The sequence below is a fragment of the Sciurus carolinensis genome, chromosome 2 (assembly GCF_902686445.1).
Source record: "Sciurus carolinensis chromosome 2, mSciCar1.2, whole genome shotgun sequence".
Taxonomy (NCBI): Eukaryota; Metazoa; Chordata; class Mammalia; order Rodentia; family Sciuridae; genus Sciurus; species Sciurus carolinensis.
In genome coordinates, this window is record NC_062214.1 from 121536086 (window position 1) to 121555096 (window position 19011).

The following is a 19011-nucleotide window of genomic DNA, read 5'->3' on the forward strand; positions in this document are numbered from 1 at the left end:
CACATGTCAATCATTCCTCGACACCCTCATTGACACACCCAGAGGCCTCTTAATCTTCAGCATTTCTTAATCCAATCAAGTTGATGATTCAAATTAACCATTACAATCCATTTCAACTCATAGTCTAGGAGCCAGAAAAATTCCATGTCAGCCTTCAAATAAGATCTTATTTATTGCAGCTACAGAAATAATCTTGCTGAGATTAGTCACAAATTTTAATTTTGTGAGTTATGACATAATTACATTATGAAATGTGTAAAATTAAAAGCATTATTTAAAAGGAACAGTAACATATTTGAAATGAAGCGCACACACAGTCTTCCAGACTTCTAGAGATAAGTGTATTGTTCTTTTTCTTTTTTTCTCTTTTTCTTTTTCTTTAAACAGGTTTCTTAGGTAATACCACTAGATTAGAGAAGGTTGTTTTTCAGTCAGTGTTTCTTTAGTGCTCATATACACCTGTGGCCATGAGGTCTCGCCCTTCATTGGATCTACGTGTATCTTGAGAGATGTTTTCAATTTGTCCCATGATCTGCTCTGATTACTCCTCAGTGGATGCAGCACAGCACATAAATACAGGTTTTCCAAATGCCTGGGTTGGTTGCATTCTCAGGATGGTTCCTATGGGTTGTTCTTTCTGTTAACTTTCCTCTATGCTGCTGTTTTACTTTTAACTACCAACATTATGAAATTTAAAGCACCCTTTTGACTACTCTCCATCAAGATGACTCTGGTATCAACTATGTCTTAAGGACTGGAACTGTCCCTACTATGTTCCAAATGAAATCAATCACTTCAGGGAGAGCTGTAGAGCTATTTGTCCTTAACACTAGTCTTTTTCCCTGATTAGAATCTCTAACCACTGTTTAACAGTTGGAGGAGAACATCTTAAATTTAATTCTCCTCAACTCTGTCAATATATTCCACACTCTTTTTTTCTGTGCTAAGTTATTTGAATTCTTTTTAAAAAGTTTTTAAATTTCTTTGTTCTAGTTAGTTATACATCACAGTAGAGTGCATTTATACATTTTGACAAATCTTACATAAATGAAGTGTAATTTCTCATTTTTCTGATTATACAAATTGTAGGATCACATCAATCATGCAGTCATATATGTGCATGAGGTGATAATGGCTGTTTCACTCTATTATCCTTCCTACCCCCAGACCCCTTCCCTTCCCTTCACTTCCCTCTACCTAATGTAAAGTAACTCTAATCTTACCTATTCCTCCCTCAGTATACTTCATATAACATAATGTAAGTTTTATTTTGAGGGGGAAAGGATAATTTTAATTTATTTATTATTTTAGTTCTTTTTCAGCTTTCTGAGGTAAGATTAAGAAAAAATGTTTATGCTTAATGTGTATATGACAATTTGTTATATGTATACTTTATGAAATGATTATCACAGTCAAGTTAAATAAAATATCCATCATTTCATATACACATTTCTTTTTGGTGAAAACACTTAAAATCTATTCTTAGCAAATTTCAAGCCTACATTACATTATTATTCATTATAGTCACCATGCTGTGAATTAAATTACTAGAATTTATTCCTCTTACATAACTAAACTTTGTATCCTTTGACAAACATCATGCTATTTCTCCCATCCTTAAGCTCCTGGTAACCAATAATATTTGCTTCTATGCATTCAACAATTTTAGATCCTATGTATCAGTTAAATTATGCAATGTTTGATTTTCTGAATCTGGCTTATTTGACTTAGCATTATGTCCTTTGGGTTCATCCAGTTTACCACAAATATGAAACTTCCTTCTTTTTAAAGGCTGAATAATAATAATTCATTGTGTGTGAGTATATATTTATTTATATATACATAGGTATACACACTTTGCATATATATATTTATATGTGTACACACAATATATGTGTATATATAAATATATGTAAGCATGTATATAAATATAAAAATATTCCAATGTGGTATTTGTACACATATGTGTTTAGTCTTTTGTTTTTCTTTCTGTCACTGACAAAAATTGCTGACAAGAAAAACATAAAGGAGGTAAAGTTTATTTTGGCTCACTTTTTCAGACCTTTTGTCTATGGTCAGCTGATTATCTTGTTCTGGGACTAGGGTGAGGCAGAACATTATTGCAAAAGGTCATGGTGGAAGAAGCTCAAGACGTGTGACTTGCCAATCAGAAAACAGAGAAGAGCTCCACTTACTAGGGTCAAAATATAAACCCCAAAGTTATGACCCCAGTGACTTACCTCCTCTCCACACCAAACATATGGTTACTTACAACCCAGTTAATCCATTAGTGGATTAACTGCACTAATTAAGTTAAAGCTTTCATAATCTAATCATTTCAACTCTGAGCATTTGTGTATTGTCTCACAAATGGGTTTTTGTGGGCCATCTCACATCTAAACCATAATGATGTATTTATTCTAGTTTATCCTATGTATCCCTGGCTTATGATGATGCAACTTTTGATAATTTGACTTCACAATAGTTCAAAAGCAATATGATATGCATTCAATAGGAGCCATACTTCAAATTTTTGAATTTTAATCTTTTCCTGGGTTAGCAATACTTAGTACAATATTATCTAGTAATACTGGGTAGTGACTGATAGCTCTTAGTCAGCAAGTGATCTTGAGGGTAAACTACAATACTCTGTTGCATAGTGCATTTTTAAGCTGTGATGTTCAGCAGTTAGGTGTATGGAACAATTCTCTACTTACAAAATTTTCAACTGACCGTGGGTTTATCAGGATATGACTCCATCATAACTCAAGAAGCATCTGTACATATTATGTATTATTTATACATTCATTCATTTATTGAAACAGATTATTTCCATATCTTAGCTATTTGAATACTGCTGGAATGAACATTGGTATGTAGATATTTCTTTGGCATTCTGACCAATTTCCTTTGTATGTATCAAATTATTGTGTGATCCTAATCCACACATCAGGAATTGGGTATTATCTCACCATTCAATACATAAAAATATAGATTCAAAAATAGACTTTGGGGAAAAAAGTATAAACTCATAGCTCAATTACTTCAACAAAAATATTTTGGCATTGACTTTTCTCCACCAATGTAAATCATTGGCTCAGAGAATGTTGCTTAATAGCAAAGGACTAAAAGTTAAAAATGTGGAACTACATGATACATTGGGTGTAACTATCAAAGATCTGTGATAAGTAAAGGTATGTAAAAAATCTTGTTCAAGTATTACTACAATTAGTTTTTTAGTTGTAGTCATGTACACATAGTGAAGAACCATACTCTTACCAGGAAAAAATAGAAGCAGTTCCATTAATTTTGCTCATTTTATTTCCCTAGATGCAAGCATGATCTGTATTTATTTATGAGTAGTTGTTAATGATTTGGTTAGAGCATTAGGTTTAGAATCAATAGAATTGGCATATTGGAGACAGAGGGGAAACCTATGAATAATGCTGTTAACAAAACTCTCAAAATGGAAACAGGCATGAAAATATAGGTGTCGCATTTGAACACACAGCAGAAACCATTCACTGCAGATAAAGTTTACTAGTCAGGGAGAGAAATGACAAGCTATGTGTATGCTAGACTCTATTCTTAGTCACCCTTTACCATGAAGAAGGCAAAATTTTTGTCTCAATGGCGTAAACATGTGTTCTGGATGTGAGTGTTCTTTAACTTGCACTACCATTTATGGACTTAAACAATGTTTTATTCATTATCATGATATTCTGTACAAATTTGTTTCAATGCAAAATAAAATTGAGTCCTGGTGAGAAACTAGGACCCAAGTCAATGTAGTAGATGGGATCACAGTCCTGGAACAAGATAGATATCTGAAAGTTAAAAGATTTCATTGGTGGTAATCTGAGAAAACATTCTTTTGGGAAAGAATACCACTTCAGGGCAAAGCTTCAGATGTTTAAAGATAAGATGAGAGCTATTGCTGCAATGGGGCTATTTGCTGTTGCTAAGCTGTATTGACTCCCTGTAGAGGAATAATGAGTAGAAGAAAACAAAGATGTAGTTAAAGGTTCAGTGTAAAGGTCAAAGGAAATCTTTGATAGTTTACAAAGAGGAACTTGTTTCCTGTAGTGAGGAGATAGTTATTTACTAGTAGTACCCCGACTATCTAAAATGATTATGTAGTTCCAGAAATATATTAACACTTAGTCAAGGTAAATGTGCTATGCTCAGTTCAGAGCATTGGCAGAAACCCAGAAGTCTGAACTGTGGGGTTAGAAACCAGGATAGATGCTCCTGAAGGCTTTCACCAGGCCACCTTGTGCCATTAGTATAGTTAGAACTTCAAGCTGTTCAAAGCTTTCATCCCGGTCTGAATTCCTCTCCATGAAGATAACTAATGTCCCAGCAAAACCTCTGGGACAAGGTGACCAGATAAGAGGGGAAAGGAATTACAAACTGAAGCAATTACAAGAAATAGCTGTCATGTACTTACAGGAATGATGAGAATACTCATAGACTTGTATTATTTTTAACAACTTTTTTGAGATTGAATTTCCATATCATAAAATTCACCTATAAAGAGTTTAATACCTTAGCAGAGTTTTGAACAGAGCATTCAAATTTAATTTGAGAATGCTTTAAGCAACCCACAAAGAATATCCACAATCTTTTTTAGCTAGCTCTCTAATGTGGTACACACATATACTGTGATTTTATTTGGTATCAAGTATTGATGCATGGATGAATACTAAAATCTCTAGGCTGATATAAATAAGACCACATCTTGTCCCACTCCCAAGTCCCTAGAAAAATATTACTCTACTTTCTGTCTCCCCTCTGGGGAGGTTGGATTTGTATGTAGTTGAAGGTCCAAAATGAAAAATGACTACATAAAAATCACAACTGTATACAGCTTTGAAAGACTGGAGAAGTAACTCTTCCCAATGGGTAGAGCTGTAAGCACTGCATCACTGGATCAACTCTGTGTGGAAGTAATGCTCCAACGTGCACATTATGCAGATTCCCAGGCAGCAGTTAATGATCTGACCTAATTATAAAGCACTCACAAAATAAAGGACTGAAATATTGGGAAAATGATGGTCTAACACAGAGGCATAATGGCCAGGTGGGACAGAACGTGGTGTGAGAAAAATTTTGTATTATAATTGAATATTCACCAAAACCCACTTCACTCAGAAGTGCAAAAGTAACACTGAGCAACCAAGAAGAAGAAGAAAATATAACAACAATAGGTATTGGAGAGGATGTGGGGAAAAAGCTACACTCATACATTGCTGGTGGGGTTGCAAATTAGTGCAGCCACTCTGGAAAGCAGTGTGGAGATTCCTTAGAAAACTTGGAATGAAACCACCATTTGACCCAGCTATCCCACTCCTCGGCCTATACCCAAAGGATTTAAAATCAGCATACTACAGAAATACAGCCACATCAATGTTCATAGCTGCTCAATTCACAATAGCCAGATTGTGGAACCAACCTAGATGCCCCTCAACTGATGAATGAATAAAGAAAGTGTGGTATATATATATACCATGGAATATTACTCATCCATAAAGAAAAATAAAATTATGGCATTTGCAGGCAAATGGGTGCAGTTGGAGAATATCATGCTAAGTGAGATAAGCCAAATCAAAAAACCAAAGGACGAATGATCTCACTGATAAGCGATGATGACACATATAGGGAGTGGGAAGGGGGCAAGAATGGAAGAAGGAAGGACTCTATAGAGGGTTAAGAGGAGTGGGAGGGGTGGGGGGGAGAAGAAAATAACAGAATGAATCAAAAACTATTACCCTAGGTAAATGTATGATTACACAAATGGTATGCCTCTACTTCATGTACAGAGATGTATCCCATTTGTTTACAATAAAATTGAATTAAAAAAATAACTAAAATAAAATATATCCAGAATGCAAAAAAAAAAAAAAAAAAAAGAAAAAAGAAAATGTAAAACCTCACACAGCTGACTTTATGGATGATATTTTGATTTTGTCCTTAGTTATCACAAAACTGCAGTGATGGACTTGACCTGAGATCTGTGTCTGTATCCACAATGGCATGTGCTTCTCTTTCTCTTTTACCTCTGGGTCCACTATGTATATGTCCATCAAAAGACACATGTCATGATGTTTACCAAGAACTTTATTTATAATAACCTTTATTGGTTTGGGACCTTTGAAAAACAGAAACAAAGTGAGAGAAGGTATGTAATGACTCATTAGTGGAAATTCTTGAGGAGGCCAAAGAGAAGGAAATCAGAGGTGGGAGTATTCTTCAGAGTAAAATGCAGCCTTGACTCCTGCGAAGGAGGGCTCCTGGGAAGGGTGGCCAGGTCTGCCTCAGGACCTTCTCTTTATTCCATGACGGAATTGCTATTTTACATCACTGTCACATGATCCTAATTCCTGCTGTCTTAGCAGTTCTTGAGAACAGTCAGGGCACATCCTCCAGCTTTGTTTCAGCTTTTCACCATCATCTTGGTCATTCTATATAATTACCATTTTCCAAAAAGCCTTCACTATCCACTTGCCAAATTTTATAAAAGCCTTTAGAAATTTAGTTGAGATTAAGGTAATTTTACAAAATGATTTGAGAAGAAATACTACCTTTTATTTCACTTGATTTATTCATGTAAGTCTTTTTTATTAAATTATGTTTTACTCAAAGCAACAAGTAGACATTCATTTGATATAGTCTTTTAGTGGTAAATGTTTCTGCTTCTATATATGTGAAAGATTGAATGTAATACCAAAATAAAAGTAATACCAAAATAAGAAAAAAGAAAAAAAAATCGTGTAAGATGGCCATTACTTTCTCTCATTTTGAAGATAATAGAAGTTTTTGGTTTATGTTGCTATTGTTTAAAATTTCAACTGCAGATTTTTTCTTTATAAGTAATCTTAACCTTTTTCTCTGGCTGCTCTGTTAACAATCACTCATTTGAATATAACATGTCAAATTTCTATTTATTTTTATTATCATTATTGTGTCATTGGACTTATAAAATATGATAATTTGTGATTATTTTTATTCAAAATTATATTTATGGTTAGCCATATATTCTTGAATATAAGCTCTCATCTTTCCTATTGCACTATCATTTACAACTGGGTAATATTCATTTAATCAATACTTCTCCAAGTTTTAATTACTCTTATAATATCTTCCTTAACGCTGTGTGGCATTTCAATAAAGTTCTTTTGTTTCACTAATTCTTCAGAGGCATGTGTTATCTTTTCCACTGAGTTTTAATTTTAATTGCCAATTTTTATTCTATAAGCATTGTTTCCTTTCTAAATATGATTTCATTTTGTAGTTTCTGTTATATGCTGACTGTTTTCATTTCTTTTAACATGTTACATTTTAAATTTTTATAGTTGTTATACAATGATTCTTAAATATTAGCTATCCATAGGCTATTTTGTACTGTCACATACAACTTACATTGTCATTGCTTGCTTGTTTTGTTTTGGGTGCTATGATTTTTTTCTTGTCAGTTCATATGTTTAAAATTTTTCAGGTATCTAAACTTTTTAAATGTATTTATCTGAAAAATAAATATTTCATTTATTTTGTACATGATGATTTGATATATTTACACAATATCTAATGACTAGATCAAATTGATCAACTTCAGCCTTATCTTACCTACTTACCAACTTTCAGCAATTTTCAAGAACATAGTACCTTGCTCTTTAGAGGAGTCACTGTATTGTACAGATCTCTTGAACTTAGTCTTTTTATGTGCCTGAAAGTTTGTGTCCTTTGACCTACATCTCCCTAACCCCTATGCCCACACTTCACCTCTGATAACCACCATTCTATTCTATGCTTCAACTAAGCAAAAGCAGCCAGGCACAATAAGCCAGATATTGCGTGATGACAGTCATGTGAAATTTGCAGAATGAACAAAAGCATAGAAACTGAAAGCAGATTACCAATTACCAGAGGGTAGCGGAATAATGAGATGGAGCATAACCGATAATGATTACAAGGTTTCTTTATCAGGGATGATGAAAATGTTCTAAAATTAGCTAATGAAGATGGTTGTATAATTGGGTAAATGTATAAAAAACTACTGAATTGTATACTTTGTAAGGGTGGAATTTTTTGTTTTTTTCCTGTGTGTGAGTTATATCAAAGTAAGGCTATGATAACAAATAAAGAGAAGAGTAAGTTTAAGTTCCAATGTTTTTATTGTAATTAACTGAATTAAGTGCCCTGCTCAACCAGGTGGCTACTAAACTTGACTGTTGTGGAGGTAATGCTGACTTCAAAACTGCGGCATGGATGGCTTTTTCCTTTCATTTGTTGATTTGTGTGTGTGTGTGTGTGTGTGTGTGTGGTGAGAACATTTAACAGAAGATTTATACTCTTGTCAAATTTTAATTCAATGATACAAAATCATCCATTAAAGTCACAATGTTTTAAATCAGATCTTTAGAACATATTTATGTTGAGTAAGTGAAGCTATATGAACCTGATGACTAACATCTGACCATTTCCTCTTTCTTCCAGTCTCTCTGGCAACCACCATGCCACTCTTTGATTCTATTTTATATACCTGACACAAGTGGAATTATGCAATATTTTTCAGTCTGCTGCTGGCTTACTTTCTGTTACATCTAAGTTTTAATTCTTTTCCATTTTAATTACACTATACGAAAGAGAGACGATTCAAGGCTTTTGGAAGTGGACGTACATTTTTCCAAGCACTGTTTATTGGAGCGATTATTGTTCCTCATTGTGTATTATTAATTATTTAGTTTAATATTAATTTGCCATATGTGGTTTATTTCTGGAATCTTTATTCAGTTCATTGGTTTAAAAACTTATGTTTACAGAATCATACTGTTCTACTTACTACAGCTTTGAAATATAATTTGAAATCAGAAGATCATGTTTGTTTGGCTTTTTAAAATTTTTTTTAACTATTCAGAACTTTTTATAGTTCCATACCAACTTTGTAATTGTCTTCTCTGTTTTTATAAAAATAACACTTGAATATTGATAGTGACTGACCACAATGACTGTGTAGAATACTCCAAATTATATTGACAAGATATTCCATGTTCATGAGTTGGAAGAATTAATACAGTTAAAATGTCAATATAATCCATATTTTTTCATATATATGTGCCTTCCTCAATTTCTTTCATCAATATTTTATACATTCACTAAAAATTTCATTCCTTTCATTAATTTTGTTCTTATGTATTTTATTTTTTGCTCTATTGAAAGAAAAATGTTTTATTTTGAATAAAGTAAGAATGTATAGAATTGCAAATATTTTTGACTGTGCATTTGTATAACTACCTTACTGAACTCACTCATTGCTTTTAACAGTTTCTATTGATTCTACTTTGATCACTACATATAAAATCAATTTTATATCTTATTTTCCATTGCATATTTTAAATTTATTTTTCTTGCCTAATAGTTCTGGCTATACTTAAGGTATACTTAAGATAATAGATTATCTTTTCCTTTCATTTCAGCCTATGTGTATCCTTATAGCTAAAGCTCATGTTTTAAGGCAATATATAGTTGTATCTTACATTTATATCCTTATAGTCATTCTAAATTTTGAGTGAAGAATTTAGATATATTTAAAGTAATTATCATGGAAGGATATTATTTCATCTTCAAATCTGAAGCTTAATTTTGCTGGATATAAATTCTTGGTTGGCATCCATTTTCTTTTAGAGCTTGGTATATGTTGTTCCAAGACCTCCTAGTTTTGAGGGTCTGGGTTGACAAATCAGCTGAGATCCAAACTGGTCTCCCCCTGTATGTAATCTGATATTTTTCTTTCATGGCCTTTACAATTCTATCCTCATTCTGTATGCATTTTCATAATATGCCTTGGTGTGGGTCTGTTATAATTTTGGACATTTGGTGTCCTGTGAGCCTCTTGTATTTGATTATCCATTTCATTTTCCAGGTTTTGGAAATTTTCTGATATTATTTCTTGGAAAAGATTGTGCATTCCTTTGGTTTGTAGCTCTGTGCATTCCTCTATCCTGATATATCTTAAACTTGGTCTTTTCCTGTTATTCCATAATTTTTGGAAGTTCTTTTCATGTTTTTTCACCATCTTCTCTGCTTGGTTAAGTTTATTTTCAAGATTATGTATTTTGTAATTCTTGCCTAAGGTTCTATCTTCCAAGTGGTCTAGTTTGTTGGTGATACTTTCCATTGAATTTTTTAATTTGCTTTACTGATTCCTTTATTTTAGGGATTTCTGCTTGCTTTCTTTTCATAATCTCTATCACTTTTTTGAAGTGACCTTTCATCTCCTGAAATTTACTCCTGATTTCACTGCTTACATCATTCTTTATGTCACGAATCAATTTAACTATGTATGTTCTGAACTTCTTCTCTGACATTTCTTCTACTGTGATATCAATGGATTCTACTATTGGAGCATCTTGGTTTGTTTGGGGTGCTTGTCTTTTCATGTTGTTCATGTAACTTCCCATCTAGCAGTGCAGATCCAAGGTATTACAGTTTTTACCCTGTACACTTAGATGTCCCTGCAGGTTTCCAGCACATTGCCATTAAGGGGGAGATCAATATCAACAGCATTCAATAAAAACAATACATAGCCTTAAAACAAATAGCTCTTATTAAGACACTTATAGCTTTGTCACAATAAATGGAAATTTTGGGTTCAATTATTGTCTGCAATATAATCAGTTGGTTTACTAAAGAGCTTACATTTTCTAATGGTGGAAAAAAAGAGAACAGGAGTGGGGTAGGATGTGATGTTTATGAGGAAGTAGAGGAGAAGACAGATGTTTAAGATCATAAGAAGAGTGAAAGAGTAATCAATAGAAGTTGGCTGTTAGCAGGAGAGAAGAAGGAAAGAGAATTTAGGGAAACAGATACATAAGAGGAGATTATATATGTAAAATAAAAAGAAAAAAGAAAAAATATAAGTAGAGACAAATGAGTAAAACTGAAAGAATACACAACAATACAGAAATATACTACTCAGACATCCCAGTTCTCAGTAACGTGTTGCATGCAAAATATTTGCTTTCAAAAATGGTGGGATGATTCTAAGCAAAATAAGCCAAACCCAAAAAACCAAAGGCCAAATGTTTTCTCTGATATGTGGATGTTAATTAACAATGGAGGGGGGTCTAGGGAAGAATAGAGTTACTTTATATTAGGTAGAAGGGAGTGAAGGGAGGGTAAGGGGTATGAGGGTAGGAAGGATAGTAGAGTGAAACAGAACTTATTACCTCATGCACATATATGAGTGCATGACCGATGTGATCCTACAATATGTATAATCAGAAAAATGAGAAATTAAACTCCATTTATGTATGATTTATCAAAATGTATAAATGCATTATACTGTCATGTAAGACTAATTAGAACAAATTAAAAAAAAATAAAAATGGTGGAGTTGTGAGAGCAGGGATGAAAAAAAAAATCTTGAAGGAAAGTTGAACAATTGTTTCCATTGGAGTTCAAAAGCTTCTCAGCTCCCCTTCTCAGCCAATAGGTGGGGTTGTCTTTCTGCATGTCCTGTGTGGGTGAAGGAAAGGGTTCTTGTTGGAAGGATGGGCCAGGTGTAAATTAATTACCTAAGAAATTTATTTAATAGGAAAAAACACAGGAGACAATTATCTTTTGAATGGGGGGAGATGGGTTGAGCCATGCTAAAGGGTCTGGCTCTAACAACATGGAGGAGCCCAACTCCCTTTATTTATAGCAGTAGAGATCAAAGAAGGGCTGGGAGGAACTTCTTCCATGAGAAACAGGATGGGGTGGAGTTAAGCAAGTCATTATGGTCTAGCAGGTCATCCCAGCAGGGCCTGCAAATTCCAACATGAACCCCTGCATGGAAACCACATACTCCAGGCAATCTTGAACAGTTTCTCATGAATGTCAGTTCCTGAGAGTCAGATTTCCATGTCTGATAGCTCAACCAGGCCTGGTTTTATTTGCAGACCATGGATGGTGCTCCACAGGGTTGTTTGGAGTTTGCTGGTGGTTCTACCCTCATGAATGTGAGGATTACTAAGGAGGTAGGGATAATCCTGGAGGTGGAACTCCTGGAGGTGGAGCATAACCATTTCTGGTCCAGGTTGGAAGACTGCATCCCAGTAACTTCTTTTGGGTTCCACTCATGTGATGTAAGAGCCTATTCGTAGCCCCTTATATCTCCTGAGAATCCCACAATTCCTGGACTCTGATTTAGTCTCCAAACTCAATCTCTCACTTATGACCTTTCAAATCCCAGGTCAGGCACCTCTCTCCCTGGTGGTTCTGAGGGGAGAGTTCTGGTAACTGTGATCCTATTGTGGAGAGCTTTTCTATATTGGTCGGATCAGGGACAAGGTGATCAGAGCTCTAGGCAGGCCATGTGGCTGTGAGTGCTGGGCTGGGTTAGTGGCTGGGGAGAGTTTTGGAGAATGTGGACTGGGAAGCCAGAGGGCCCTGTTGATTGTCAAATCTGATAGAACAAGGGGGTGGTTGGATGTTGGTCTGGGGAAGAATTAATGTCAGTACTCCTCAAATGATTCCATGAAATAGAAAAGGAGGAAACACTTCCAAACTAATTCTATGAGGCTAGTATCAATTGATACCAAAACCAGAGAAGGACACATTAAGGAAAGGACACTTCAGACCAATATCCCTAATAAACATAGATGGAAAAATTCTCAATAAAATTCCTGCAAATTGCAAACAAAAACGTTAAAAGTATAGTGCACCACAATCAAGTAGGGTTTGTCTCAGAGATGCAAGATTGGTTCAACATATAGAAATCAATAAATGTATTTCATCACATAGACTTAAAAACAAGAAATATGATCATGTCAATAGATGCAGAAAAGGCATTTGACAAAATACAGCACCCTTTCAAAACACTGGAAAAAATAGGAATAGTAAGAACATACCTCAACATTGTAAAAGCTATATATGATAAACACAAGGTTAACATCATTCTAAATGGAGATAAATTGAAAGCACTTTCTCTAAAAACTGGTACAGGATAGAAATGAACTCTATTCAACATAGTCCTGGAAACTCTAGCCAGAGCAATTAAAGAGATGAAAGAAATTAAATGGATATGAATAGGAAAAGAAATTCAAACTATCACTATTTGCCAATGACATGATTCTACATTCAGAAGATCCAAAATATTTCACCAGAAAACTTCTAGAACTCACAAATGATTTCAGCAAAGTATCAGGATATAATATTCACACCCATAAATCAAATGAATTTCTATACATCAATGACAAATCTACTGAACGAGAAATTGAGAAAACTACCTCATTCACAATAGCCTTAAAAAGATATTTGGGAATCAACAGAAGAGGTGAAAGACCTCTGCAATGAAAACTACAGAACACTACAGAAAGAAATTGAAGAAGACCTTAGAAGATGGAAAACTTTCCTATGCTCCTGGATAGGCAGAATTAATATTGTCAACATGGCCATAATACCAAAAGCTTTGTACAGATTTAATGCAATTCCTATTAAAATCCCAATGACATTCTTCATAGAACTAGAAAGATAAATTATGAAATTCACTAGGAAAAATAAGTGACCCAGAATCTCCAAAGTATTCCTTAGCAAGAAGAGTGAGGCAGGAGGCATCACACTACCAGACTTTAAACTATACTACAGAGCAGTAGTAACAAAACATGGTATTGGCACCAAAACAGACAGGTGGATGAGTGGTACAGAATTGAAGATGCAGAGACGAACCCACATAAATACAGGTATCTCATGCTAGACAAAGGTGCCAAAAATATACATTGGAGAAAAGGTGGCCTCTTCAACGAATGGTGCTGGGAAAAACGGAAATCCTATGTAGCAAAATAAAATTAAACCCTTATTCTCTCACCCTGCACAAAACTCATCTCAAAGTGGATCAAAGTCTTCAGCACTAGAACAGAGACCCTGCACCTAATAGAAACAAAAGTAGGCCCAAATCTTCACCATGTCAGGTTAGGAACTGACTGCTTGAACAAGATTCCTAAAGTACAAGATGTAAAATTGAGAATCAATAAGAGGAGTAGTTTCAAACTAAAAAGTTTCTTCTCAGTGAAGGAAATAATCAATAATGTGAAGAGAGAACCTGCTTAATGGGAGAAAATCGTTGCCACCTGCACCTCAAATGGAGCATTAATATCCAGGATATATAAAGAACTCAAAAAACTTAGCACCCAAAAAACAAATAACCCAATCAATAAATGGGCTAAGGAACTGAACAGAGACTTCACAGAGGAAGAAATACAATTGATGAACAAATATGTGAAGAAATCTTTAACATCTCCAGCAATTAGAGAAATGCAAATCAAAACTACTCTAAGGTTTTACTTCACTTTAGTCAGAATGGCAATTATCAAGAATACAATCAACAATAAATGTTGGTGAGGGTGTGGGGAAAAAGATACACTCATACACCACTGGTTGGACTTCAGGTGGTGCAACCACTATGGAAATCACTTTGGAGATTCCTCAGAAAACAACCCCACTTCTCATTTTATACCCAAAGGACTTAAAATTGTCATTCTACAGTGACACAACCACATCAATGTGTATAGCAGCTCAATTCACAATAGCTAAACTATGGAACCAACCTAGATACCCTTCAACAGATGAATGGATAAAAAATGTGGTATATATACAAAATGAAATATTTCCAAGTTTTAAAGAAGAATGAAATTATGACATTTGCAGGCAAATGGATGGAGCTACAGAATGTCATGCTAAGTGAAGTAAGCCAATCCCAAAAAAACAAAGGTCAAATGTTTTCTCTGATATGTGGATGATAATTCGCAATAAGGGGGTATTTTGGGGAAGAATAGAGGTACTTTGGATTAGGCAGAGGGGAGTGAAGTGGGGGAGGGGATATAGGGATAGGAAGAATTGTAGAATGAATCAGATTATATTACCCTATATACATATATGATTACATTACCCATGTGATTCTACCTACATCTTGTACAACCAGACAAATGAGAAGTTATACTCCATACATGTATGATATGTCAAAATGCTTTATACTGTCATATATAACTAATTAGAACAAAATAAAAAATAATTATCAATAGTGAAAGATAATATTGTCATATAATCCATTGTGTTCTGACTTAATTGTAGTACCTTTGTTCTTTACTTCATATTTTTTGTTATATCTGTGATTTGAAATTTGTTTCTGAAGTAGTACAATTTGATTATTTTTCTTTTTTAAGTGTGTATTATAACTTTGTGCTTTTTAATTTGTCATGGGGCACTCAAAAACATCTTATAGGTTTGACATTGTAATTTACTTCTTTTTTATTGTGCATCTGTTAGCTCATACTTACTCTTCATTCCCAGTTGTATGTGAAGAGAAGCTTTGTTATGGGAATGGGAGTAGTTTTGTTGCTGGAATGGGAGCAGTTTCTCTCACTATTACACTTAATTGCAGAGGTTAAAAAATTATCTTCATCCTCACAACTTTGAGCATTCAGAGTTGGAAATTTTGGTTACTGAGGAGAGAATGAGTCTATCAGATAAAAGAAAAATAATTACATTGCATTGGAAATTAACATTAGTTAGTGGATATTTGATTCTGTGTAGGCTGTGTATAAGTTCTCTAGGTTAGTATTTATTACAAGAATTCTGATAGAAAACAGTGAGAATTAAGGGAAATCTACCTCTATTATTAATGTATAAATAGTAAGCTTGGATTCCATGTCAGTAAGTGACTAAAATTTTTGAATAGAGAGCATATAGCACTTGGGTATTTTTGTGACAAGTTAGATTATAGGACAATACAAACTGTTTTTTTATTGTTATTTTGACCTTCTTATGGAATAGTTAGGAAATCATAAGGATATCTGTTTTAATCAGATTTTTACTGCTGTGACTAAAAGACTGACCAGAATAATAGTAGAGGAGGAAAAGTTTATTTGGGGACTCACAGTTACAGAGGTCTCAATCCATAGATAGCAGGCTCCATTCCTCAGGGCTTGAGGTGAAGCTGAATATGGTGGAAGAGCATGGTATAGAGAAGCAGCTCACATGATGATCAGACAGCAGAGAGAGAGAAATTCCACTCACTACCCCAGGGACCACCTCATCCAGCCACAACCTACTAGCTTTCAGTTACTGCTCAGTTAATTTCATGGCAGGTTAACTCATAGATTGGGTTAAGATTCTCATAACCCAATCATTTCTTCTCTAAAACCTCTTGCATTGTATCAAAATGACCTTTTGGGGAACACCTCAAATCCAAACTATAACATTCTGCTCCTGGCCCCCAAACGTTTATGACCAACTCACAATTCAAAATGCATTTAGTCCAGAGTTCCCATAGTCTCAACAGTTCCAAGATTGCATCAAATCCAAAGTCTCCTCTGAGTTTCAAGGCAATCTGGTAGTGTGAGGGTCTGTGAAAATCAAATGCAATTTACAAATATTTAATATATGAAGATACAGAATAAACATTTCCATTCATGAAAATTGGAGCATAGAAAGAAGGGATATGACCAAAGCAAGCCTGAAATCCAGCAGAGGATACAAGTCCTGTAGCTCCATATGCAGCATATGGGGCACATGGCATGGTGATGTTCTGTCCAAAGGACTTGCCCCTGTGACCATGTTGGTTGTAGCCCAAGTGACTTTTCTGTTGACTTGTCTCATCTCAATTCCTGTAGCCTTTCTCAGTGAACATTCTATGGTACTGATATTTCTTAATCTTGGGGGTCTCCGCTATAGCTTTGACTTCTTCTTCACATCTCCATGCCATACATTGCCCTCGCAGGGGATGCCTGCCGAAATTCCAACTCTGCTGCGCTTTTGTCTGGCCTCCCAGGCTTTCATTTGAAATCTTGATGGAAGCTTCCATGACCCTCTAACTCCAGCATCCTGCATTCATGCAGAGCCAGCACCATGTGGTTGACACCAAGGTCTGCTGCCATCTTGAGCAATAGCCAAACCTCCAGGAACCTTGGTTGTAGCAGTCTCTGAGTACCTGTGTAGCTAAGCATGTTGATAAAACTTCCCAGGCCCTCTTTTGCAAGAAAGATACCCAACTGCTTTCTTTTCAAGAGAATTTTGACTTTTATATCCTTGAGTCTAAGATCAATATGATCTTGCCACTTCCTGAGATGTCCTCAAGTCATTTTTCTTACTGTCTCTGGGCAAAATGTTTGCATTTCTCAAGTGGTAGTAACGTCTTTACCAACTGTGACTTCCTTAGTCCCAATTTTACTCCTACCTTCCAAAGTCAAGTTTTTCAATTTTTTTCTGCACTACTTTATGCTCCTGTTTTATCACAATAAATTTGGCTAGAAGTCACTAGCAATATCCATGCCACCTCCTGGATACTATGCTACCTATGTATTTCTTCCATCAGATTAAGAAATCCTTTGCTTTTAAAATCAGGCTCACAGAAAGTCTCAGGACAACTTCTTAACCAGAACATAACATGAATGACTCTTGATCCCTGTCTTCACTGTCCACAGTCCTATTAGCATTCTGTTCTTCTGAGTTACCACCAGAATTGTCCATTAAGCTCCATTTACATCAAACTGAAGCATTTCTAGCTTGCACTATTAAATATATCATAATGCCTCCCACCAATTTAAAAAAACTCCAAATGCTTACAAACCACATGGTCAGGTTAATCACAGCATTGACCCCAATTCTGGCACCAATTTCTGTTTTAGTCATTTTTTTTTTTCCTGCTATGACTAAAAGACCTGACCAGAATAATTGTAGAGGAGGAGAAGTTCATTTGGGGGTTCATGATTTCAGAGGTCTCAATTCACAGATAGCAGGTTCCATTTCTAGGGACTTGAGGTGAGGTTGAACATCATGGTGGAAGAGTATGATGTAGGGAAGCAGCTCACATAATGATGAGGCAGCAGAGAGATAGAGACTCCACTTACTAGATAGAAAATATATATCTCAAAGACATGTGCCCAGGGATCCACCTCCTCCAGCCACACCCTACAAGCTTTCAGTTACAACTCAGTTAATCTAAATGGGGGATTACTTCATAGATTGAGTTAAGATTCTAATAACCCAATCATTTCTTCTCTAAATTTTCTTGCATTGTCTCACAAATGACCTTTCGGGGAACACCGAATATTTAAACCATAATATTCATAATATTCTCACACGAGTTTAAAAATACCAAAAAGTTTGGGCAGGAAAATATTACTTAAAACAAAATGCTTACAGTGAAGAATTGGTATGTCCTTGTGAAGAATACAACTAAATTATAAGCCAGACAAGCGTTGACCAGTAGTTCTTTAATAATATCTATGTGGGGTAACATATTAGCTGTACAATTGACACTGTATGATCATAGATTGCAATTTATGCGATTTCCATCACTTTAAAATTTTCACTAGATTAGTATAGATGTTCTTTAATTTATCTACATGGGAATTCCTCATTCATTACCTTTTTGATAAATGAATTTATTGCATTATTTTGTATCATTTAATAAGCTTATCATCATGTAAATCAAAATGGCATGTGAATCTTTTAAGCAAAGATAAAGTTGTGCTTTTCATAAAAAATAAAACATATTTCTAAGTCTTATTTTCTCATTATCCATTTTGGAGATAATAATGAAATTATGTAAGATAATACATATGGTGGCATAGAGTTGGCAGGCAAGAGTTATACCTGCATAATTTTATCCTACTCTTTTGTATTTTATTCATATATATATATTTGTGTGTGTGTGTGTGTGTGTACATATACATATGCAATAAAACCACCATTTCTTTGAAAGAAATAAAATAAATATTTATATAAGATTTTAAGGTTTGGGGAATACTTTTACAATTCCAATGTAGTGCATCTAAATACACACAAAACAATATCATGAGCAGTTGAATGTAACAAGTGAACACCATTTACTCATTAATTCAGTATGCATTACTGAATTCCACTGAAGCAAGTACTGGATTTTCAGAAAATAAACAGGTAAGGTTACTTAGTTCTTGCCTTTATGTTGATTTCCTTTCTGGATTTAACAAAAATTATTAATAATAATTT